At 38.1% G+C, this 20,669-nt stretch overlaps 1 long non-coding RNA gene across 1 annotated transcript in view; it reads right to left on the bottom strand.

Moving 5' to 3' along the window:
* Positions 1–215: 215 nt before the first annotated feature.
* The window catches only part of LOC139136191 (uncharacterized), a 44,573-nt gene continuing 24,119 nt past the window's right edge, over positions 216–20,669 (bottom strand). The window contains exons 2-3 of the long non-coding RNA XR_011553144.1: positions 3,987–4,162; positions 216–841 (exon numbers count right to left, since the gene is read on the bottom strand). This is a non-coding gene — a long non-coding RNA (uncharacterized lncRNA). The remainder of the gene's footprint in view (positions 842–3,986; positions 4,163–20,669) is intronic.

The following is a 20,669-nucleotide window of genomic DNA, read 5'->3' as shown; positions in this document are numbered from 1 at the left end:
ACTCGCAAACATCAAACCCAAATTTGAGAGCAATTGGGCTGGCAGTTTTAGAGAAGAAGAATTTTTACAGAAAATGAGAAAAACCACCAAAAAATTCAGCAAAAATACAAAATTAAGGATATCTTCACAATATTTGTAAAACTGTATAAGGTTAACCTAAGGTACTTGTACACAAATTTTCAAAGCATCAAAAGAGCGGTTTTTGAGTTATTAATTCTTGACCATTTTCACATTTTGTAAGTTCATTTGCATAATTTTGGCAATGCAGACTTCATTTGAACAAAATCCCATCTATAGTCCAGGATGCATCCGCACACCAAATACCAAGCTGAAATGTGCAGCGGTTTGCATGTTATTGATATTGACGGACATACTGTACGTACGTACGTACATACCATACTTACATACCGGTACTTACATCATACACACATACATACCGTACAGACGCCATCGACTTCAGCTTATACGATAACCTCACATTGGTATACCAAATGTGAGCTAAAAATGGTAACATTGAAATGTAAAGGTTATCTTACGTATTGTACATATTCATGTGGACGTGAACGTCTGTGAAGGCCAAGAGAAACATTAAATGACGCAAGAGGTAGAGTGTGTCCAAAGGTTCTAGAATTTGCCTGAGGATTGATGACACAATGTGCTGCTGTTACAACCCATTCATTATTCAGTAGTGATCCACCGCAGATTGCTTTACGAACGCCATGGGCTGGTGAGTGAACTGACAAGAAAGTGGTCCATGGCCACGAACCCCGAAGGACGCTAAGTCCACCGAATATGCGAGAAGGAGATCTCGATCGTGGTGTTACCATAGGTATACCACAGACTGAAATTAACGTTTGCAAATGTTAAAAAACTTACTTACATACAACGTCTTTTAATGTTATCAATACGATATCAGGAATAATTTAGCTGATGTGTTATCAGTTCTTATGGGACCATGATGGCTAGGTTTTTGTTCAGTCCACAAATTCCCTAAGCACACAAAACAGCACTAAAACAAACGAAGAGACAAACAAATAGACACACAGATTCTTGGAGTAGATTAAGGCTTGAACTATTGTTTTGATTGAAATTCTTCGCTACATCAATATTTTTGGTCGCAAAGATAGGGTTAACGTAGCTTGCGGGTAACGCGAATATTCGTACTGCGCATCGTATCTGCGCACGCGTACAAACGTTCTTCCGCGAGCGTTCTTTCCGGAAGTGGTCTTTTTGTCGCGATATAGCATACAATTACTTTGCGGTGCGACTTTCAAATCTGGTTTGTCAAAACAGTTCACACCAAGATAGCAAACTCTGTGTAACAGGCCCGTTTTAAGTGTAACAAATGTGGGATTATTTGCAGTATTTAAGTGAACTAAACTTATTTAATACCTTTTAAAAAAGTTTCGAATATATCAAACTAAACAGGGATCTGTCGCTAGAGGGCGCTTCAGTGTAGCATTTTTTTGTGTTAAAAATGCCCATATCTTAAAAAATTGTGCGGTGACCCCAATTTTTTTCGTTTGATTCGAAATCTATATATTGTTGGGCTTAATTTACGAGAGTTTAAAGAAAACGTAGATTTCAGATCATGACATTTGTAATGAAAATATCAAAATTCGGCCAAACTTTGCTCTTTTTATAAAAGCACTATTCATGGAAACGTTGCTATATTTTCTGATATTTTCAAAAGTAGACCACAAAACTAATATATTACAATACGGGGACTTGTGTTGTATAAAATCTGTCAAATTGTTTTTACTTAATTTCAGTTTTATTATTTAATAACACTAGTTAATCGAATAATACAACATTTTAACCAATTTCAGCTAAAAGGTTTTCGCGGCACAATATAGAGGGCGCCTATCTCCAAAATTTGCATGGGGACCATATTTTTTTATTTTACTATTTAACATATCTACCCCAGCTTGACATCTCTACAAAGTTTCAGAAAAATCCTGATTTCATTTTTTCTTACCAGCAAGCCACCTTAATCTGAATTCAATCTTTCAAGATAAATGACTGAGACTCGAAAAACGGGAAAATTATTCTAGTGTTTAAATATTTGTTGCCAATTTTCTCAGAGGCATGGGAAGGAAGAGGTTGTTAATGAATTACCGAACCATTCTTGCATATTATTTGCTTTCACCTTCGATAAGTCAAGACACTGATAACAAGTCATCGTTTGTGACACAGTCCCCACTTGTTAATGAGTGCTTTGATTACAGGTCCTAAGAGAGGAAGGAGTCCTCTTCATTAGGTCTGTAATAAAAATACTTTGATACTGAGTGGCCAAGAATGAGTTCCATGGTGATGAAAACATAAAACCAATGTAGGCCACTATCCTAAAGGTCATTAAATGAGTAAACTGGGAATTAGTCGACAGGATGTTGCAAAACATTTTTTCATACTATCCTAACACTAATAGATTATCACTGGTACCATATTTCATAAAGTTTGATGCAGTATTTACAACACTATGAGATCAACATCTGTATCAAGTTTCATCAAATTTGACGGTGTACTTGAGGATATATCACTCTAATTAGGAAAGTTCTTTACATATGCAATTACAAATTAATTAAAATGACACTGAAAAATGTATTTTTCACTGTTAAAGCAGCTTAACATCTGTACAAAGGTTCATGAAATTTGATGCAGTATTTCTTGACATATCAGCCTAATTACGAAACTTCAATAATTGACATGATACTGCTACATGACGTGAAACAAATTGATGAGCATGTATGAAATAGGTCAATGTCCTTGTACCAACTTTGAATGATACTGGTGGAAATATGTCTTCTTCTGAGTTATGGCTGAGTACATAAGAAAATTGTAACAAAATCGCCGCCACGCAGCGATATTTGATCTTACTGTTTAACAAATCAACACGTATATGTATGACATAAGTCAATGTCCATGTACAAACTTTGAATACAATCAGTAGAGACTTCCCAGAGTTATTGCTATCGACATGAAAAAAAACATAACAAAATTGCCACCATGTGGCCATCATATCGGACCATATCAAGGAACAAATGGATGTACATATGTATACTATAGGGCAATGTCCTTGTACCAACTTTGAATAAATTTGCTTGATGTCATGTCTGAGTTATGGTTCAGGACATGGAAAATTGTAAACAAAAGGACACAAGGCGGCCATATTGGATCTTATTACAAAACAAATTATTGTGCATGTGTATGGCATAGCTCAATGTCCTTGTACCAACTTTGAATAAATCAGTTGAGATATGCCTGAATTATGGCTCTGTACACGAAAAAATCGTAACAAAATGGCCGCACAGCAGCCATATTGGATCGTATCACAAAACAAATTGATGTGCATATGTATGACATATGTCAATGTCCTTGTACCAAGTTTGAATACAATCGATTGAGATATGCCTGAGTTATGTCTCTGTACATGAAAAAATCGTAAAAAATTGGCAGCCTGGCGGCCATATTGGATAATATCACAAAACAAATTATCTATGACGTTGGTCAATGTCCTTGTACCAACTTTGAATAAAATTGGTTGAAACATGTCTGAGTTATGGCGCTGTACATGAAAAAATCGTAATAAATAGCCGCCTGGCGGCCATATTGAATCTTATCGCAAAGAAATTGACGTGCATATGTATGATATTGGTGAATGTGCTTGTACCAAGTTTGAATAAAATCGATTGAGATATGCTTCAGTTATGGCTCTGTACATGAAAAAATTGTAATAAAATGGCCACCTGGCGGCCATTTTGGATCGTATCAGAAAACAAATTGACGTGCATCTGTATGACATATGAAGTAGTCCTTGTACCAAGTTTGCTCCAGGCATCTCTGAGATATCTGCGTGAACGGACAGACGCACGGACGGACGGACATGACCAAACCTATAAGTCCCCTCGGACAGTGTCCGTGGGGACTAAAAAATGTTCCTAACACGCATATTATACGAGCCATATTCTGAGTACAGTGTCACTCACCTGGTTCACAATGTGGTGTTGTTCCGGACCAGGTGGCATTAGCCTGGCAGGTACGCTCAGTTTTCCTAGCAGCTTGTGGAAGGCGTTGCAGGAATAAATTATTGTATTTAGGTATGTGAAGTTATCATTTGTAAAGTAACCATTAGCAATTTCTTCTGGTCGACCGCAGTCAACACCTGTACGTGAGAAGACAAGTCATCGTATGACACAGTTCCAACTTGTTAATGGGTACTTTGATTACAGGTCCTCAGAGAGGATAGAGTCCTCTTCATTAATTAGGTTTGTGATAAAAATACTTTGATACAGATCCCTTACAAAATAGTCTGTAGATATTCTATTGAACTCTGATATTCTATAGAAATTCTGTATATTTTATGGAAATCTGATGGAAATATGCTTCTGTTGAAATTCATTGAAAATTTTCAATACAATTCTGTAGAAAAATTTAAATGTTATAGAATTTTAATGTGTATAGAAACTTTAAATTCTATTGAAGTTTGCTGATAATTTTCTGTAGAAAATCTGCAGAAATTAAACATATTTTTTATGGAATTTTTCGGTTCCATAGCTTTTGTGGAAATTTTTTTTTTTTTTTCCCACAGTTTACACTGTTTCAGACTTAAGTTCATGTTTATGCATGTTGGCATGAGCTTTGATAAGAACTCGGTGACATATATATAGCTGGTTTCAATATGGAAAAGGTAGTGACATTTACCTATGGAGAGTTCTAAGCACATTCTCGTGTACCCTTTAATTCTGAAAAGCTATTTTCATTTACACACACATCCCAGGAAAATGTATATAGTTTCAATTGTACCATTCCTTTTACCATTGCTTTTGTACATTTCATGACTGTACACAGACCAACCAGACTCTCTTGTTTGATCCTAAGTCAAGTGAGCTGACCTGTGCCTTTGCTTTGTTATGCAAATAGTTTCCTGCCTTTACAATGGGTTGATTACATAATAGTGTAGCCACGCATTATCCATTTGAACTTGAGGCAGTCCACAGTGCACATGGCTCTTATGAAAAGTACTAAAGTTCAACTCCAAATTGCATGGAACATTAGATCCAAGGTCCATTAGCAAGATTCTAACAGTGTTTTGAAGAAGGGAGCTCACTAATATGTCACAACTGTAAGGATCCACATTGCAGCATCAACTGAAAATTACGTGAGTTAAGATACACAACACTTTAATTATGCACTTGGCTGAGGTCAAAACTGCTAGACTGGAGAGGTAGGCCTTGCATTCATATGTGTAGGTTGCTTTATATTTTGTAGTCCCTGTATGTTTCATCAAGTTTTGATCGATTGTTAATCATAATTCTTTTAGAAATAAACTACATGTTTATAATTTACTTGCTGACTGATTTTTTGTGAGTTTTGCAGTAATTCATTGCATTGGTATCTATGGCAATATCATAAGGTGGTATTCCTTACTTAGTAAAAGTTTGACACATATTGTTGTCATACCTTCTAAGAGATTGAACTCGTATAAGACAAACAAACTTCTGTAAAAGAGTGCAAAAATTAAATATAGTTCTACAGAAATTCTACATAAAAATTCTGTAGAATGTGGTAGAAATTCAATATAGTGCTACAGATACTCTGTAGAACGTGTATTGAATTTACATAGAAATTCTGTAAATTCTACAGAAATGATACAGAAATTCTGTTGAATTTCTACAGAAAAAGGGGGCCAAAACTCCATTAAACTCCGTTAATTTCCATAAAGGTTCAGTAGAATTTCTGTAGAAATTCTGTATCACTTAAATTGAATTTTGTCATCAAATTCGATAGAATTTCTACAGAAAATTTTCATAAGGGTGCATGGCGCTCAATGGCCAAGAATGAGTTCCATGGTGATGAAAACATAACACCAATGTAGGCCACTATCCTAAAGGTCATTAAATGAGTCAACTGGGAATTAGTTGACAGGATCCTGCAAAACATTTTTTCATACTATCCTAACACAAATAGATTATCACCGGTACCATATTTCATAAAGTTTGATGCAGTATTTACAACACTATGAGATCAACATCTGTATCAAGTTTCACCAAATTTGACGTTGTACTTGAGGATATATCACTCTAATTAGGAAAGGTCATTACATATGCAATTACAAATTAATTAAAATGACACTGATAAATGTATTTTTCACTGTTAAAGCAATGTGAGCTTAACATCTGTACAAAGTTTCATGAAATTTGATGCAGTATTTCTTGACATATCAGCCTACTTATGAAACTTCAATAATTGACATGATACTGTTACATGACGTGAAACGAACTGATGAGCATGTATGAAATAGGTCAATGTCCTTGTACCAACTTTGAATGATAATGGTGGAAATATGTCTGAGTTATGGCTCAGTACAAGAGAAAATCGTAACAAAATCGCCGCCACGCAGCAATATTTGATCTTACTTTTAAAAAAATCAACACGTATATGAATGACATAAGTCAATGTCCAGGCCGGTACAAACTTTTAATAGAATCAGTTGAGACTTACCAGAGTTATGGCTCTCGACATAAAAAAACCATAACAAAATTGCCACCATGTGACCATATTGGACCATATCAAGAAACAAATCAACGTACATATGTATACTATAAGTCAATGTCCTTGTACCAACTTTGAATAAATTTGCTTGATACATGTCTGAGTTATGGTTCAGGACATGGAAATCGTAAAAAAAATGGCCACACGGCGGCCATATTGGATTGTATCACAAAACGAATCCATGTGCATATGCATGACATAAGTCAATGTCCTTGTACCAACTTTGAATAAAATCAGTTGAGATATGCCTGAATTATGGCTCTGTACACAAACAAATCGTAACAAAATGGCCGCACAGCAGCCATTTTGGATCATATCACAAAAAAATTGACGTGCATATCTATGACATTGGTCAATGTCCTTGTACCAACTTTGTGAATAAAATCGGTTGAAACATGTCTGAGTTATGGCGCTGTACATGAAAAAATCGTAATAAAATGGCCGCCTGGCGGCCATATTGAATCGTATCACAAACAAATCAACGTGCATATGTATGACATAGGTCAATGTCCTTGTACAGAGTTTGAATAAATTGGTGGAGATATGCCTGAGTTATAGCTCGACATGTACATGAAAAAAATCGTAATAAAATGGCCGCCTGGCGGCCATATTGAATCGTATCACAAACAAATTGACGTGCATATGTATGACATAGGTCAATGTCCTTGTACCAAGTTTGAATAAAATTGGTGGAGATAAGCCTGAGTTATAGCTCTGTACATGAAAAAATCGTAAAAAAATGGCCGCCTGGCGGCCATATTGGATTGTATCACAAACAAATTGACTTGCATATCTATGACATTGGTCAATGTCCTTAATCGGTTGAAACTGATGTCTGTCCAATAGGAACATTAGACATGTCCTATTCGACTGTCCTATAGTAGGTCTAATAATAACACTATACGTCTTATTAGACAGTCCTATGGTAATCCAAGCGGAACATAAGAATGTTCCATTGAAATCACCTGTACATGTGTAGACATTGTTATTGTTGAGAAATGAATTCTAGTCTGGACTAGAATTAAAATGTAAACAATAACAATTTGCATTTTACACATACAGACGCTAAGAAGACAAGCTATATAGCTGGTGTTTCAACTTTTGTTAGGGAGGAGAATAAGAACTTACAATGGATATACTTTGAACAAAGAAACTTTATTTCTATAATCAGAAAGAATGACGGGAAATTGAAGCATATTACTCATAGAAATTAAGGTCTTCCTTCATGAAATTTTTGAGTTGCAGCTTTATATGGCTCTTGTTTTAGGTGATAAGTTCATTTGATTCTGCTATGTAATGCATCCAAAAGTTATGACACAAAACATTAAATTTCAGTGTCATAATTTTTAATAATTCAATAACCAAATGGGCTCTATCAGCATAGAAAGAATTCAGCTTTCATGATGACAATACATGAGCAGAAATCATTGAGATATCAACTTCCTGTTTATTATGTAACAGGGGTCCAACCCCACTGTTCCATTGCTCCTTTGTCTCACTTAAAGGTATGGAAATCGATCCCAGGGCCTAGGAGTGGCACATGTAAAACAGTGTGTATCTTTGCGTCAGAGGGGGAATAAACTTAGTGAGTGTACCTATTTATCCAGGAAATCTTAATGCCGACTGCTATGTTTGTACGTATATAGAGCCAGCCAACATTAGTGACACAAAAAAACAACACGGGGAACAAAAAGGCAGTGGCTTTGAACAAAATCAATGTACCCAGTACTTCACCGATATTCGTAGCTTGACGCACTTTGAACATAGCTCCTAACAAGGGACAGAGGAAAGCCCGTGGAACTACATGTACAACTATAACAGCCACTCATGTAGTTGGTGCACAGTGGAGATTTTTGGCTCAACAACTTTGACGGATGATAGACTGACCTTTCCCACTGCAAGCCAATTATTATCTTACTCGATTCAGCACGAAATTGTCGTATTGACTGTTGACGCGGTGTTTACAGTTGTTAGGTGGTGGCAAATCCTAGTCGAATCGACGATTTCTGCGTAAACAGTCACTGAATAAACTATGGACGCATTTACGACCACTGGATATTTTTACTGTTTTTAATCGAAACCATCCGTATACGCGTATGACGGTTACAAAAACAACACAAGGAATCTGGCATATATTGTTACTGAATTACTTTGACCAAAAAATTCACCTAAATTCGAACAATGATCATACAGAACTCTGCAGGTTTCCGGACTAAACGACCCCAAACCGACCGGATCTCAGTCAACTGTACCAGGCTCGACGTCTACTCTGTCAGCGTCAACTCAAACTTTCATTCCAGACAACTTTACCCAACAAACTGGCAATATACTAAATTTACGATGAAAAAAATTCAAACTGTGTATCGTATTGGAAAAAATCTTACCGGGGCCACGGAGCAAATTAAAAAGCCAACAAACCCCAACAGAAACATTGGAATGATCATTAGTGTGCAAGGTCGCTGTATTATATGTCAGGGTAAAAAAATTATAGCTTTTCAGGATGGTGCAAAAGGCGGGGCAGAATTAGACAAGATTACGACTAATGTGTTACCGCCGATGGTACATAACATACTGTTGATAGCAGGTAGTTCGGTGTCCAGTGGTAAACACGATTCCTAATATACACAGCTGTTGATTTGAACTGCCTCCGATCGAAAATTGTCAATACAAAGACATAATGTCATAATTTTCCGAGATTGTAAGTACCCACTGTCGTCTCGCCAAATAGCTGCGATCAAGATCATCAAGATAGAAGCAATTGACCGCCGAACACCTGCTTGCTCTTCTTATACACAATGTGTAAAAATGGGTTATGCTGACAGCAAATGTTATACGACAGCAAATATAATAATAATAATAATAATAATAATAATTTATTCTTCTAAAGCGTATAACATAGAATACACTATCTCTATACGCTGTACAGTTAAAATCTGAAAAAAAATAGTTACACAACACAATAAAAATAAATACAATGCATTGGTTCACTAGTCTATAAAATACACAAAGGTAAAACAATTTAAAATTTAAAAAACATTTTGTCAATAAAAAGTCTAAAAAGCTGTTTTAAAAAGGTAAGTTTTGACCTGCGATTTAAAATTATTAAAAGTGTTGGTTGATCGAATGGCCTCTGGTAGCTTATTCCACAGCTTAGGAGCACACACTGAGAAAGCTCTGTCACCATAACTCTTATTCGTCTTAATTTTTGGCTGAATTAGTGATACACTGGAATTGCTCCTCATGTTTTCTCGTATCGGCATCCTGACAGTTATTAGTTCAGTGAGGTAGCGCGGCGCTGAATTACAATGAATAATTTTGAATGTTAGACAAAGAATTTTGAATTGAATTCGCTGCTCCACTGGTAGCCAGTGAAGAGCCTGCAGGACAGGAGTCATGTGACACCTATCCCTCACCCTAATCCTGGCTACCAGCCGAGCAGCAGAATTCTGTATGAGCTGTAATTTATTTATTTCATAATCAGGCAGACCGAAAAGTAAGCTGTTACAGTAATCAATTCGGGACGTCACGAAAGCGTGAACCAATTTTTCTGCAGAATGCTGGTCCAAAAACTTACGGATTTTTCCTATTCTCCATAGGGCGTGTGATGCAGCACAACACACACTAGCCACTTGTGGTGATAAAGTAGCACCGGAATCTAGGATGACACCAAGGTCACGGACTTTATCAGATGGTCTTACAAAACTTTCACCAATCCGTATATCAGGTGCCAGCCCCCGCAATTCGCTTTTCCTGTTCTTGGACGAGAACCAGATTATTTCGGTCTTCGAGTCATTGAGTGCGAGCAAATTTGCTCGCATCCAATGACGGATCTCGTCCACACACGCCTCAATAGAAGCGGTGACAGAGCTCGTTGGGGAATCGCACGTGATATACAGCTGCGAGTCATCAGCAAAAATTACTGTCTGAAGTCCATGCCGAACAATAATGTCTTCGAGTGGAGACACGTACAAGGAGAACAAAGAGGGCCCCAGTACCGCCCCCTGTGGGACACCATACTTAAGCACGTGTGCGTTTGACACCATCGAGCCACCAATCGAGATCTGCTGCGTCCTCCCATCCATGAACGATCTAACCCAGTCAAGTACTGGCCCCTCAAAACCAAACCTATGGCGCAGTCTTTCGATCAGGATATCATGGTCGATGGTGTCAAACGCAGCTGATAGATCCAGTAAATCAAAACAACATCAACCCTCCTAAATATTGCAATGTGAATTTCTTACTATCTTCCTCACAATGATTTTTTCATCTGTGTCTATTTTACCATGGTTACTGGACCATTTCTGACGATTTTTACTGACAAAGAATCAGTTCACACTTATCGTGGGAACACATTGCAAACACGTTCAAAAAATTTTCATCACATGAAAGATTATTGTAATCCCAGTTCCAAAGATGTAGGAAATGTATAATTGGTTGTTTATCATGAACGATCCCGAACTGCAGCCTCTAATACAAAATGATTTTTCTTCTGAACATCAACTGTTCCCGACAACTTTACAATCACACTCCGGTCATCACATGACGGTTGTAACCGTATGCCGCCAATGGAAAATCAAAAAATCAAAAGTCAAACAGTATAGAAAAAAATATCAATGTCCAAGCGATGTAAAACAGGGTAATTTGATAGGGTCAATTTATTGTATATTATAAAAAATCTCCAGGCCACTCGGAACATCGTAAGATTATGATCTCACTTGTTCGAATACTACACTCACACGGTAGGGTAAAACTGGGAACTCAGATCGTTAGATACTGCTTCCGCCAAGCGAATCTGCTTAGCTAAAGATGGTAAAATGACCATAATTATTATTGCTAGTCTCTGTAAATTTTGCCGACTATTCGTTAGTAGTTGTCGAATTTCTTGAGTTTGTCCGAAAACTATTTCAGTGAATGACGTAAGTTTCAAGACACCTGAGTGCGAACGCAATATCGATATTGGGATAGCAAAATCAGTCACAGACAATCGAGGAAGAACATAAGAGTCTATTACATGTAATCTGCGAATTAAATGAATCCTAGGTTACTATGAAAGTAAAAAAGGTAATGTTGTGCCCTGGTTGGGAAAGAAAAATTGATCAAAAAAACGTCAGATAATATTAGAGCAATTTAGTAAAAAACAAGCTCAGAAAATACCGTCAATGACGCTGTACCTTCTCTAATGTGTGGCCAGGTCAGGTATTGGTTGTTGGCATGGAGTTGTTGGTAAATAGTTGATGATGTAGGGGCATGAGGTGGGATATGGACCCAAAGAACCCAAAAGATGATTAAATACATCAATCAAAAATTCTAAGCTACAGTATAAACTGCCTAAAGATAGTTCAATGTGGAAAAAAGTTAAACAATTCAGAAATAAGAATTAACAGTCCAAAATAGTAATGACGCACTTCCTTACTGACCTGAGTGCATGTGAAATACACTACCTGGCATCTGTAAATTAAATGTATACCAAGTGATCATTTCCAGTCACTTTTAACTGTTTTTAATGGATTTTCCAAAGAGTCCTGTGGAAATGATGAAAAACGCTTATCTGGTCTTGTGTTTGTATAACCTCATGGCTGATAATTGTCATAGTATTGAAAAAAATTGAAAGTGAAGAAATTACAGTTTTTAATAGGCTTATTTTCCTTGAAATACATGACCGTGTAAAGAATATATGCTAAAAGTGTTTAAGAGTAAATTTCTTTTCAAAAATAATTTAATTTGTGACCAAAGGATTTTTATTCTTTGAGTTTACAAATTCAAACATTGCAATTTGTTCAATCATCTTGTGCAGTGCAAAATTTATAAAATGACTGAAAAACAAAAAAAAATTGGCAGAATTACAGTCTTTGTGATGTAAAATTATGGGTTGACATCACGATAACTGTTAATCTGTTTGAAGTACTAATATACTATAATTTAAAAAAGAAAAATTCATGCAGAAACGGTAAAATATATTGTCAGCAATGTAGTGTTAATTTTGACTTTACATCAAAATATGCCTTTGCTGGATACCAAATATATAGGGCGAAATATCAGCCATGTTCAGCAAAATCCACACAACAGCATTGATCCTTTTCTAATTTGATTTGATTTGCTTATGTTATCCTTGTATGACAGTCAGTACAATATGGAACTTGAACACAACACAGTGAATAAGTATGCTGTAAATGAAATGGTGTGGCTGCATCCACATGCAGCAATAGGTGTCCTTTGTCTCTCACCCCTCATTTCCAACCTGTCCCATCCCTGAAAAAATAGTTTGGTCTTATATTTATAATGTTATAATTTCTGTATTTGTTAAAATGTGCGCATCTCAAAAACTTTTGATCATAAACACTTCCATTGTTTTTTATAGCTGACCAATCAGTTAACTTGTTTATTTTGAATATTTGCGCATTTTTCCTCAGTATTTGACATTTTCTGAACACCTTTTTATTCAGTTTGTCATTTTCTAAAAGTTTAAATGCTCCATTGTGTGGTCAAGCTTTCCACAAGCATCAAATGTGGTACTTCATATAGGAGGGTCTGCCTCTAGAGGGCGGGCATCATGAACACTCCTGTGTTTGTTGGTTAATTCCTCCACGTAAACTTCTGATTGTACTGTAAACATTGAACATGGCCGACGTCCGATTTTCCTGTCTAAAACTTTCACTCATTTTCGTTCATATGACTCTGAAACTCCAGGAAACGATTGGGAAGAAAGGGTTATCTTGAAATATTGAGGTACTCGCCGATATTTTGCAAAATTAAATGAGAAAAAATGCAAGGAAAATGCCGACAGGCTTACACAATGACAGTTTTCAGACTCGGAGGCATATGATCATCTCTGCAGATTATGCAACAGGCCCAGATCACGTGAGGCATGAGGGGATATCCACGCAACTCAGTACCAAACACTAGCGCTCACAGAGTGAGCAAACACAAAGTGAGTACCCCTAACGTCAGCTCAGTAGTCTGTAATAGATTGTAGTCAACTAAGAAACCTTGGAGAAAGGCTTAACACTGTGGTTATGCTGCTAAGTCCCTTTTGATTTTTGTCATAGCTCAAATCGTTCTCCCACACCTCAACCTGAGCCATGAACACCCCCACCAGTTTATGATATGACCCATTACGATGGCATGACGTCAACGGATCTTGACAGACGGAAGTCTTGACAGACGGAAGTTCTTGACAGCAGCATATTGGTTTTCAACTCTAATACCTTCTCTGTCTATAAATAGACACGAGAAGGTAAAAAACGTGTAGAGAAGAACGACATCACGGCGATCTTCAGACCTTTCATCATGTTTCAGTCTGAATGTCAATATTTGATGCTATAATCTATTTCAAGTGTCTCTTTTTAGTCAAATCCGACAGAGATGAGTCAATCGCGATTTAGTTTCATCGCCCCAACCCGACAGGAAATAATGCAGCTCATGGGCACCTGCATAATCGTGGCATTCATGTATCCAATGGGCGTCAACTGCCTCAGCCATTGACCATGCATCGCCAGCAAACAACGGTTTTAGACGTCACGAGCGCATTCTTTTCGTACTCTGTGAGCGGTTGAGTGATTTGGGTAGGCAATTGGATTTGGATCGGACTCGAGTTGATTTCGGCCGAAAACAGTCAGAAAAGTAGTTGTTCGTGCTCCGTCCAAATTGGATCCGCATGCATGTTGCCGGTTTTGTCCATGGCAATCAGCAGAGCCGTGGTGGGAGGCCGTATAATGCCAGGAACACACGGCATCGTACGCAGGGCTAGGCCACTATATACTTCCAAAAGAGATCTATCATAAAATATCGTACTGCAGGTCAACATACACACCACCCATTCATAGGCCTACAGTTACACAGATCTACAAACAAACAGGGAGAGGCAATCTGCTTGAAACCATGAAGCAGTCCGTTTGTGTCTGAACTCATCTGAGACTCGTGTTCAGTAACCGTAATGGTCAAGTATTTTGCTCAGTGGTAAGAATCGTTTATTCATTGTTGACATCGTAAAAATCCGATGTACACATCTATGATGTTTGATCGTTTGCACCTTTTCGCTTCCCCTCGTGATTGGCAGCTGTTTGAATGCTTTCATCTATTGTTCTGTGGACGCTTTGAACACAACATCAAGCAGTTTTGGCATGAAAAATCGACTTAAAATGGAAAAAATGAGAGAATTTCACCAATAAGGTGATGCAACAAGTATTCACAAAACGTAATATGTTGGAACAGTGCTTTAATTTACACCATGGTTGTTGAAAGCTCCAGATTTTCGGGAGCATTCGTTGACGCTGTTACCATACGCCACTCATATTGGATTATGAATGCCCAGGGAGATAGGGGGTACTTATTTATAGGCTTCCCCCTGCCTTTAAATATCAGGGCATTTTGACCATATGTATCCAATCACTAACTACATTACAACTATTCAGTCTTTAAAAGGAAAACACTGACATATAATAATCTGTCCTACCTAACTTTGCATACAGTGATATAAAAGGTGTCAAACACCCAGTTATGCTGCCACACAGTCATTTTTCAGAGCTACAACTGCCTTTTGTCTGTTCTGCAGCGGCCATCTTGATTTGATGATGCTAACCCATAATGCACTGCAGCATCCCAAATGCATTCTGGGCTTAGGTTTTCCAACAGGACAGTCTTATAGGACTTTCGAAAGGTGTACAAAATATGTTTTGATCAGACACAGATAAGATAATGAGGTGATTGATTCTCATTTAGGATTTGAAGTGCTGGTAGTTGTAATAGTCCTCAGTCTGTGGAAACTCAATGATATTGTAACTGTGTGTCACTTATATGAATGCATGAGCCAGCATGTAAACTTGATTGCAGGGCCCATTTTTTGATTTATTTCATTGCTTTAAGTGTTTGTTTATTTATTTATGTATTTTGCTTGCTTGTATATATTTTTTATTTAATTCTGGAAAAAGCAAAATGCGACATTTTTACAAACCATCCTATTTGAATGTCATATACAAAAGGATTGTCCTGTAGGACATTCTGGGATTGTTCCAATAGGACAAGCATGGTCCCACAAAGTTCCTATTGGAATTTCATTTACAATGGGATTGTCCAATAGGACTTACAATCATCATTCCTATAGGACCAGCCTGGTCCTACACCATTCCTGTGTTACTCCTATTGGACCACAGTCAATCCCACTTGGGTCCTATAGGACTTTTTCCTAAGGGCAAGCTTGGAGTGCTCTCTGTCCAAACAAAAACATGCAAACTTGGTGCAATGTTCATCACACTCTCCACACATACTTGCTGCAAACTTAGCCTATATTTGAATCAAAGTGTATATAACTGACTAGCAATAGGGAGGCCAACTGAAATTTTGAAATGTTCAATCTGCATTTTAATTAATGTAGTCAATGAGAGAAGCTAAACATTTTTGTAATTTTCGAAATAGATGAACGGTTACAATTTTATAGCTTTTTAAAACATTCACTTTTACTCTTTCTGTAGAAAGACAATACATATAATAACAATGGGAACAATGGGACAAAAATGAAGGAGTTTTAGCTGAAATTTACAGTAAATTTGCTGTAACTTTGTTAATAAAACACCTTTTTTTACCAAATTTGGCATGGAGATAGATTTCAATGGCACACACAAATGTATCGTAAAATCACGCGATTACGATGGTGGCCATATTGGATTTATCCATTGCAACGGATGACCGACACTTCACGAGAAATGACAAACTGTAAATATTAAGCTCAAATGGCATAAGTGATATATCAAATTGAAGGTCTTTTTGAGCTGATGACACTTTTGAATAGCTCTACTGCATTAAAACTACCTACAAAAAGTATTTTATCCAAATAAAGGCTTTCAAAACATCACCACTGGGGCCATGTGGAGTTTTGATTTACGGTAAACATGTAATTACAATTGAAAATTACATACCCATAATATTACTATTCACTTGCCTTTACAAATACCAAGTGATAATAAGCACCCAATAAAGTTGAAGTCTACAAACAAATATAGCCTCCAGAGAGTTGCATTGGAGTACAAACAAATCATGTGATGATTGTGTTCAAATCAGGTAGCACCAGATAGTCTTATTAATGGAGGGTCCTTGGATGTCACTTACAGTTTTGTGAATAAAATTAATGACTCTTTGGTTTTCAGATGTGTATTTGGTATTTGGAACAAAAGGAATGTATATGACAAGGTATATACATATGGCATGATATACAGAAATTTTTCATCCGTAAGTTCACTTTCAGATGCGAAAAATATGTTCGAGCACTGTAAAATTGACACAGGAATCACATAAACAGCCGATTGTCAGAGAGAAGTTTATACATTGCAGGGTTTCCCCCAGCCCAAAACAGCGTCGCGGCCCGCGACGCTATCTTTCAAGCCCGCGACGCTTTTGATCTCACCGCGACGCTATCATTGTTACCCGCAATGCTATGAAGTTGAGCTGCAAAATGTTCACAATGGCACCTACTGGTCGACGTCCGTACGATCACACAAAAGGAAGACAGATTATTCGTAGCTTCTTTGTTTTACAATGTCACTAGTTCTTTCAATTTGTATGAATAGTGTTATATAACAACAGAACAAGTTACACGTCCCTTGTGGTGGGCCTTGACGGTACCGGCACCGACCCATCCAAAGAAATCGTAAAGCTAAAGGACAGAAAAAGTTGACAGCAAAAGTCAGCGACGATTTCCGCTCTAATTGACGAAATATTTTCAAATCAAAATCAAACTGATTACACAATCCCTAGCTACAGAAGTGGCGATTTGGTGAAATTTCTGTTTGTCTCACATCTTGAAATAAAAAGAAAGTGGAATGAAGACATCATCTGATCATGTATGCTGCCGATCAACAGCATAGCCTAGCATAGTGAACTCTCTGTCACCGCACCGGCATGGGTTGGCTGCTTGTATAATAGTCAGTGGTAAAAACCTTTAACAGATGGAGTGTTAATTGCTTTAACCAAATGAAAATGCATATGAAGAGAATGAAACCCACATCGCGTGCGTGAGTGAAAATACTGTAAACAATGGCGGATGTGACATCAGAGTGGGACTCTTCTATTTTGGTACCGGGGGTGCGCAGGATCAGAGAACCCTGATAAACGTACTGAAAAAATGTAGTATTTTCCTGGCGATGCTGTCACGGGAACTTCTATGCCTCATTGTTTTACATCTTTTAATATTTCTTTGATCTGAGCAGTTTTTCCAACTGTTACGATATATTTTACTCTGCTACCCTTTCTTTATTGGAGCATGGAGGTGGCAGATGGGAGTTAAAGCGCAGTGGTCGTCGCGCTGCGCATCCTCCTGAGGGGGTCCCCCTCTGTTGTAAACAAATCCAAGAACGCCGCACATGTTACGGGTTGATTGTAATGTTTGCGACATTGCCGCTTGTTAAAATGGCGGCTGATCTGTCATAAGCATACCAACTAACCAAATGTAACACGCGATAAAAGGTCAATTAATCTAAGTTAAATATCTGCTGAATATTGAACAATAATTGCACGCTGGATTGAGATCACATTTGCTCATGATTTTCTTGAATCAGTTGAATGGGGCTCGGCTATAGACGTACGCATGTACCACAGGACTGTGCATGTACGCATGTATACGCCAACAGACTATCAACGACCGGGCTCTAGTTTTCAACATCGCTAGCAAGGACGAGAGCTTTCATTTCAAGAGGCCCGACAGGAGACAACAACTCAAACTACAGAAATCTACAGCTCGCAGAGCAATGCCCGCTGCAGCAAGAAGCATCTCTGCATCTGTTCCGTTCCGTGGTCTGTATGAACGTCCGTGTCAAACCGGGTATATGGCGCGCTACACTCGGCTGTGGAGAATCCAACTCAACTACAAAGTTTACCCCGTTTTGGGGTGCAAACGAGAATTCTGAGTACAGGTATCAAGTCAAGCGAAGGACCTTTCATAGGTCTTCTTGTTATGTGGGGGTTATCTCACTTGAAAGAGGATTCAGACCTACCCGGCAATCAGGAGGTACAACAACGAAGTTTGCCCATCACCGGTAGGCCTACACCAGCTAGCGGTTGGATCACTGCCATGACCGTGCACAGGACAGGGGCACAGGATCTCTCGATACGTCTATGCACGGTGTAGCCGTGCAATTTTCCTGCCAAATGCCGCAAAACCCTCTCGTTTTGTCTATTGTTCCTGTCATTTTACTATTTCTTACCACGTAATACTAGGAGAAGTAAGACATGGTGATCAACAGTTGGTTGTGGGCCAAGTCGTCGCGGGCCGGTACGTTGTGGGACCGGATTCTCTGTATCCATGTACGTCAACGCGGTGACCGTCTCCCAACAACATCTCCCGTGTCCTGCTCTGGCTTGCCGATCATGGTCTTGAGTGTAATTTTTGTGTTAGGCATTGTGCTTGTTGCTGGTCTACATATACGTATAGGCAATGTTGATCATTTTAGTTATGTATTTTCACTGTACTGTACATAGCATTGTGTACAACCAACATGATCGCGCGCAATCAAAGCTTTTTGTTCACTGTGACTGCGTGCAGTAAACTCAGCGACATAATGTGCTGAGTGTAGTGTCCCCAATGTTCGTAGCTCTACGCGAGTTTATAGATAGAAATACACCACTGAAGTTCATTTCCGATCTTAATATTTTACTATCGCATGATGTTTAGTCTTACAAAGGCCTTAACAAAGTGGGGGACTGCTCCCATCTCACTCCTATTGAAGTTGAGAAGACTTATGTTTACAAAAATGTATGTTTATCAACAAAAAAATCACGCACGCGCAGCGCGACGACCACTGCGCTTTTGGGTAGGAGCTTATGCAACTTAGTAAGGATGTACTAAATTTTGAAAAAAAGTCAGTCGAGGGGCTCTACTCCATAGGTACCCTGTTTTGTCAATTTTTGGTGAACACAAACTATATGCAAATTTTATGCAAATATTTGACAAACTAATTATGCAAATATTATGCAAATTAGCCGCTACTCTATAAAAAAATCCTAGGGAGAACCCTGTTACATTCAAACTAATAAATCATTTGTTCATCATTTCCATTATGTTATCATTGAAAATAAATTCTGTTGATCGTCAAATGGTCAATTCTTACATACGATGTACAATGTACGTTCTATAACCAAGTGTAAAAACGCAACGGTAAAAACAGACACTCTACATAGGGGAGTGTAACTATTGTGCGGGTCGTGCGGGCTGCGGGTCACTGCGGGTTGCTGCGGGCCAGTGCAGGCCACTCCTTTCTGGCCAGTTTTTAGGTTGCGGGTCGCTGAGGGCCAGTGCGGGTTGCTGCCGGCCAGTGCGGGCCACTCCTTTCTGGCCAATTTTAGGTTGCGGGTCGCTGCGGGCCACTCCTTTCTGAGCAGTTTATTACAAGTTGTGGGTCACTGTCGGCCATTATTTTTTTACGGGTTTTCAGCATGCTTGGGGTACTGGAGGTTGCAAAGTGCTGGTTGCTGCCACTGCATTAAATGTTTGTATAATTTCTGACATATTTTCAAATGCCTTATCTAATATCTCCATAAAAATAGGGAAACCAGTTGCACCTGTCTTTCCTGAAAAGTGATATTATTCTTATCTTTGAAGAACAGGTGTAGGCCACCTCAGTTTGTGATTATTTTGCATTGAAAAACAGAGTATTTTCAGCACCTCTGAAATTTGAGTTCTGATGTTATTCAAACAGAAATGTTGCATGTCATCTGTACACTTTTATCAAATAATAATAACTGACAATTTACAGTTTAAAATATTACAAATGAGTTGAAGAGAAAACAGGCATGGCACAGGAAACATTCAAGAATGCAAATCAAGAGAAATTGTGGGTAATATACTGTACTGCGAGTAATAAAACAAACGGCTTACTCCTGTCATGCATGAGGTCGTTGATGGCGCACTCAGACCTGCATCCTCGATCAATAGGTGAAACCCGGAAGTGTAATTATCGGCAAAGATGTTGTATTTTTCGTGGTACCCACGTAAGGAAATATGTCCTGAAAGGAACTAGGTGTTTTTTATGGTTCATTTTATTTCAAGACACAATTGTACTCGAAGATAAACCTCATTTCTATTGTTTTCGGGCGACCAGCAAATCGACCCGCAAATCGACCCGCACTTTGAC

This window comes from Ptychodera flava, chromosome 7 (assembly GCF_041260155.1).
Source record: "Ptychodera flava strain L36383 chromosome 7, AS_Pfla_20210202, whole genome shotgun sequence".
In the NCBI taxonomy this organism is placed as follows: domain Eukaryota; kingdom Metazoa; phylum Hemichordata; class Enteropneusta; family Ptychoderidae; genus Ptychodera; species Ptychodera flava.
This window is presented reverse-complemented; position numbering and strand designations above follow the sequence as displayed.